The sequence below is a fragment of the Theropithecus gelada genome, chromosome X (genome assembly GCF_003255815.1).
Source record: "Theropithecus gelada isolate Dixy chromosome X, Tgel_1.0, whole genome shotgun sequence".
NCBI lineage: Eukaryota > Metazoa > Chordata > Mammalia > Primates > Cercopithecidae > Theropithecus > Theropithecus gelada.
The window spans coordinates 151,156,675-151,162,674 of NC_037689.1; the positions used below are offsets into that span (position 1 = coordinate 151,156,675).

Genomic DNA, 6,000 nt, shown 5'->3' on the forward strand with positions numbered 1-6,000 from the left:
GCCACAGCTGGAGGTCCTGCCCTTTCTTTTTCTTTTCTTCTCTCTCTATTTTTTTTTTTTTTTTTTTTCAGACAAGGTCTCACTCAGTCAACCCAGGCTGGAGTACAGTGGCAAAATCACAGCTCACAACAGCCTCAACCTCCCGGTTCAAGTGATCCTCCTGCCTCAGTCTCCCAAGTAGTTGGGACCACAGGTTCGCACCACCACGCCCAAATAATTTTTTTTATTTTTTTGTGGAGATGGGGGTCTCACTATGTTGCCTAAACTGGTCTCAAACTCCTGGGCTCAAGTGATCTTCCCCCCTTGGCCTCCCCAAGTGCTGGGATTTCAGGCATGAGCCACCACTGTGCCCAGCCAGTCCTGCCCTTTCAGCCTTTTTCAGCCCTATTCTTTTAGATGTATCTCTTACAAACAGCTTATAGCTGGATTTTTTTTTTTAATCCTAACTGGATAATTTAATCTATTTATTTTGCTTAATGCTTTTTGGATCTATTTTTAACATATTATGTTATACTTTCTACTTATTCCAATGTTTCCGTTTCTTTTTTTTTTCTTTTGAGACGGAGTCTCGCTCTGTCGCCCAGGCTGGAGTGGAGTGGCCGGATCTCAGCTCACTGCAAGCTCTGCCTCCCGGGTTCACGCCATTCTCCTGCCTCAGCCTCCCGAGTAGCTGGGACTACAGGCGCCCGCCACCACGCCCGGCTAATTTTTTTGCATTTTTAGTAGAGACAGGGTTTCACCATATTAGTCAGGATAGTCTCAATCTCCTGACTTCATGATCAGCCCGCCTCGGCCTCCCAAAGTGCTGGGATTACAGGCATGAGCCACCAGGCCCGGCCTATTTCCATTTCTTTATTTCCCTTACTTGACCTTTATTTGATTAACTGATATTTTCCTTCATTATCTGCTATTTTCTTCTACTAGTTTGGAAGTAGTACATCCTATTTATATTCTAGTTACTCTAAAAAAGTTAACATGCATATTTGTCTTAACAAAACGTAAAGTCACTCAATATCAATACGGCCATGAGGAAATAAGAGGGTCCAGAATTGCTGTCTCACCATAAACAGCTAGAAACTGGGCAAAATATATGAAAATCCACTGTTTTCAGATGGGGGACAGCAATCAGTGAAGGACTGTGGTCCCTGAGAGAAAGGAGACAGACTAAGAGAGCTCTACGTCCTGGCTTTCTGACTCAGGTAGAAGAGACATAAAAATGTGGCCTATATGGATTGCTTTAGCCCAGGAGTTCAAGACCACTCTGGAAAGTATGGCAAAACCCCATCTCTACAAAAAACACAAAAAATTAGCCAGGTGTGGTGGTGCACACCTATAGTCCCAGCTACTCGGGAGGCTGCATCAGGAGGATTGCTTATTGCTTGAGCTCAGGAGGTGGAGGTTGTAGTGAGCCGTAATCACACTAGTGCACTCCAGCCTGGGTGACAGAGACTCCATCTCAAAAAAAAAAAAAAAGGATCCCATAATGAGAAGAAAAATCCGCCAATGAAAACAGACCCAGAGGAGTTTCAGTTTCTGGTCCAACATGTAAGGAGCCCAGAAGTCATCAGTGTCTCCTAACAACAAGTACAAGCGGAACAGACTTAAAACTGAACACATATTTTGATATATGTAATTGGAGGCTCTGAGGAAGAGGAGAAAGAGAAAGGGGCAGAATAAATATTTGAATAAATAATGGCTAAACACCAACGTTTGGTGAAAAGCATTAATCGGATACAAGAAGTTAGATTAACCCCAAGTAAGATAAACACAAAGAGAGCCACTCATAGACATTTCATGGTTGAATTATTGAAAGCCAAAGACAGACAATTTTGAAAGTATTATAGCAGAAGAAATAAATGACCCACATAAAAGGGAACCGCAATAAAATTAACATCTGACTTATCATCAGGAACAATGGAGGCCAGAAGGGAGTGGAATGACAAACTGAAAGCATCGAAAAAAAAAATACTATCAACCAAAAAAAAAAAAATTTGTTTTGAGACAGTCTCAGTCTGTCACCCAGGCTGGAGTGCAGTGGTGTGATCTCAGCTCATCGCAGCCTCAACCTCCTGGGCTCAAATGATCTGCCTGCCTCAGCCTCCCAAAGTGCTGAGATTACAGGTGTGAACTACTGCACACAGCCCCCAAATTTTATATCTAGCAAAACTATACTTTAAAAATTGAAGGTTTAGCTGGGTGTGTTGGCTCACGCCTGTAATCTCGACACTTTAGGAGGCCAAGGCAGGCGGATCACCTGAGGTCAACAGTTTGAGACCAACCTGACCAACATGGTGAAACCCCATCTCTACTAAAAATACAATAATTAGCCAGACGTGGTGGCATGCACCTGTAATCCCAGCTACTCGGGACACTGAGGCACAAGAATCGCTTGAACCTGGGAGGCAGAGGTTGCAGTGAGCTGAGATCACGCCACTGCACTCCAGCCTGGGCAACAGAGAGAGACTCCATCTCAAAAAAAAAAAAAAAAAAAAAAAAAAAATTGAAGGTTTAAAAAAAGACATTCCCAGATAAACAAAGGCTGACGTAGTTCATTGCTAGCATGCCTCATTACAAGAAATACTCAAGGAAGTCCTTCAGGCTGAAAGGAAATGACACCAGTTAATAACTGGAATTCAAAGTAAGAAATGGAAAGCAGAAAAAATGGTTAAAAAGTGAGCTAATATAAAAGCCACTCAACATATTTTTATTCATTTACTTTCTTTTAAAAACGTAAGATTGCATTTAAAAAAGGTATTACACTGTATTTCAGGGTTTATAACCGATATAGATGTAATATACATGGCATTACTAGCTCAAAAGAAGTGGGAAAGAATGTAGCCATACTGGGGCAAAGTCTCCATATTTCACCAAAATTAAGTGAGTATTCACCTGAGGTGGATTGTGATTAGTTAAGACTCATAATGTAATCGCTAGAGAAAACCCTAAGAAAATAACTCACACTTGGAGTGAATGAATGCCTGTTTATGTCTAAAATTTCTGCTTCAATGTAATTAAAAATCAACAGAGGAAAATTGGCCAGCGCAGTGGCTCACGCCTATAATCCCAGCACTTTGTGAGGCCGAGGTGGGTGGATCACTTGAGGTCAGGAGTTCGAGACCAGCCTGGCCAACATGGGGAAATCCCGTCTCTACTAAAAATACAAAAGAAAATTCAAATATAACATATGGACATTTCAATGCTCTATTTTCAATAGTTGATAGGACTAGACAGAACATCAGCAAGGATATATAAAATCTGAACAATACTATCAACAAATTTGACCTAACTGATACCTATAGAACACACCATTCAACAATTGCCAAGTACACATTTTTTTCAAGTGCACATGAAACATTCTCCAGGATAGACCATAACCTAGGTCATAAAACAAGTCTCAATATATTTAAAGGAATTTAAATAATATAAAATATGTTCTCTGACCGCAAGAGAATTAAATTATAAATCCAAAAAGATAGAAACCTAGGAAGTCCAAAATGCTTGGAAATTATGCAACACTCTTCTAAATAACTGGCAAGTCAAAGAAAAAACAAAGGAAATTAGAAAAGCCTGAAGAGAATGAAAATGAAAACACAACATATCAAAATCTATGGACTGCAGCTAAAGCAGTACTCAGAGGGAAACTTACAGCTTTAAAGGCCTACACCAGCAAAAAAAGAAAGATCTCAAATTAATAACCTTGCATCTACCTTGACAAACTAGAAAAAGAAGAGCATACTAAATCCAAAGCAAGCAGAAGGAAGGAAATAAAGATTAGCACAGACACTAATGGAATTGAAAACAGGAAAACAATAGAGAAAAATCAATGAAAACAAAAGTCAGCTCTTTGAAAAATCAGCAAAATTGATCTTGGCTAGAGTGACCAAAAAGAAAAGAGAATCAAATTACCAAGATCAAGAAGAGAAAAGGGGGGCATTACTACTGACCTATAGAAATTTAAAGGATTATAAGAGAATGCTTTGATGACTTCATGCCAAAAAAATTGGACAACTCAGATGAAATGCAGAAATTCCTAGAAAGACACATGACCAAAACTGACTTTAAAATAAATTAAAAATCTGAATAGACTTATACCAAACAAATAAATTGAATTAGTAATTGAAAATATTCCCACAAAGAAAATCCAAGCCCAGATGGCTTCACTGGTGAATTCTATCAAATAACTGAAGAATGATGAACGCCAATCCTTCACAGAGTCTTTCAGAAAATAGAGGAGTAGGAACACTTCCTATCTCATTCTATCAGCCCAGTATTACCCTCATACCAAGGATATCACAAGGAAACAACTACATCTCAATATGCTTCATGAACTCCTGGATGCAAAAATCTTTAACACAATATTTAAAAACTAAATCTAGCAGCACATAAGGATTAGGCACCATCATCAAGTGGGATTTATACTAAGAATACAAGTTTGATTTAACATCTGAAACTCAGTGTAACACACCACATTAACAGAAAAAGGACAAAAACCACATGATCCTCTCAATAGGTGCATAAAAAGATTCGACAGAATCTAACATCCATTCATGACTTGAAACAGTCCTTTTGCGGGTGGCGGCGAGCGCAGAGGACGCCATGAAGGTCCCGAGCGCACTACAAGAGTACAAGGTGGTGGGTCGCTGCCTGCCCACCCCCAAATGCCACACACCGCCTCTCTACCGCATGCGAATCTTTGCGCCTAATCATGTCGTTGCCGAGTCCCCCTTCCGGCACTTCGTATCTCAGTTAAAGAAGATTAAGAAGTCTTCAGGGGAGATTGTCTACTGTGGGCAGGTGTTTGAGAAGCGCCCCCTGCGGGTGAAGAACTTCGGCATCTGGCTGCGCTATGACTCCCGGAGCGGCACCCACAACATGTACCGGGAATACCGGGACCTGACCACCGCGGGGCTGTCACCCAGTGCTACTGAGACATGGGCGCCCGGCATGGCGCCCGGGTCCACTCCGTCCAGATCATGAAGGTGAGGGAGATCGCAGCCAGCAAGTGCCGCTGGTCGGCCATCAAGCAGTTCCACGACTCCAAGATCAAGTTCCCGCTGCCCCACCGGGTCCTGCGCCGTCAGCACAAATCACGCTTCATCACCAAGAGGCCCAACACCTTCTTCTGGGCGCAGGGGCCTCGCCCGGGTGTGCCCCAAATAAACTCAGGAAAGCCCGGTGAAAAAAACAAAACAAAACAAAAAACAAAACAAAACAAAAAAAAACACCTTTCTACAAACTAGGAACAGGAAGAGAATGGAAGTTACTCATGACAAAGGGCATCTATGAAAAATCCACAGCTAACATGACACTTAATGATGAAAAACTAAACGTTTTCCCTCTAAGATTAGGAACAAGGAAAGGATTCTTTTACCACTTGTATTTAATGTAGTATTGGAGGTTCTTGGTAGTGCAATAAGCAGGAGAAACAAAAAGAAAAAAGAGAGAAAAGGAAGGGAATAAGGAAATAAGCATCCCAATTAGAAAGGAATAAGTAAAATTCTCTTTACTTGCAGATGACACGTGCTGTGTGTAGAAAATCACAAAGAATCCACACAAATAAAACCTATTAGAACTAATAAAAAGGGCCAGGCATGGTGGCTTATGCCTATAATCCCAGTGCTTTGGGAGGCTGAGGCAGGAGGATTACTTGAGCCCAGGAGTTCAACACCAGCATGTGCAGCATAGTGAGACTCCATCTCTAAAAATAAAATAAAATAAAGTAAATTAGAACCTAACATGGTGGCCTGCTCCTGTAGTCCCAGCTACTCTGGAGGCTGAGAAGGGAGGATTTGCTTGAGCCCAGGAGTTCAAGACCGCAGTGAGCTGTGATTGCACCACTGCACTCCGGCCTCTAGCCTGGGTGACAGAGCAAGACCCCAGTCCCCCGTCAAAAGAGAGAGACAGAGCGAGAACTAATAAAAAGTTTAGGAAGGCCACAGAATACAAGATCAATATATTTTTAAAAATCAATGGTTATTTCTATACACTTTTAATGAACAA

General features: G+C 41.4%; 1 pseudogene across 1 annotated transcript; it reads left to right on the forward strand.

The window, feature by feature from the left end:
- The first annotated feature begins 4,568 nt into the window (after positions 1-4,568).
- LOC112615106 lies at positions 4,569-5,212 on the forward strand (annotated as a pseudogene). The gene has a single exon (XR_003117278.1). The product of XR_003117278.1 is annotated as a 60S ribosomal protein L18a pseudogene (transcript).
- Positions 5,213-6,000: the final 788 nt, after the last annotated feature.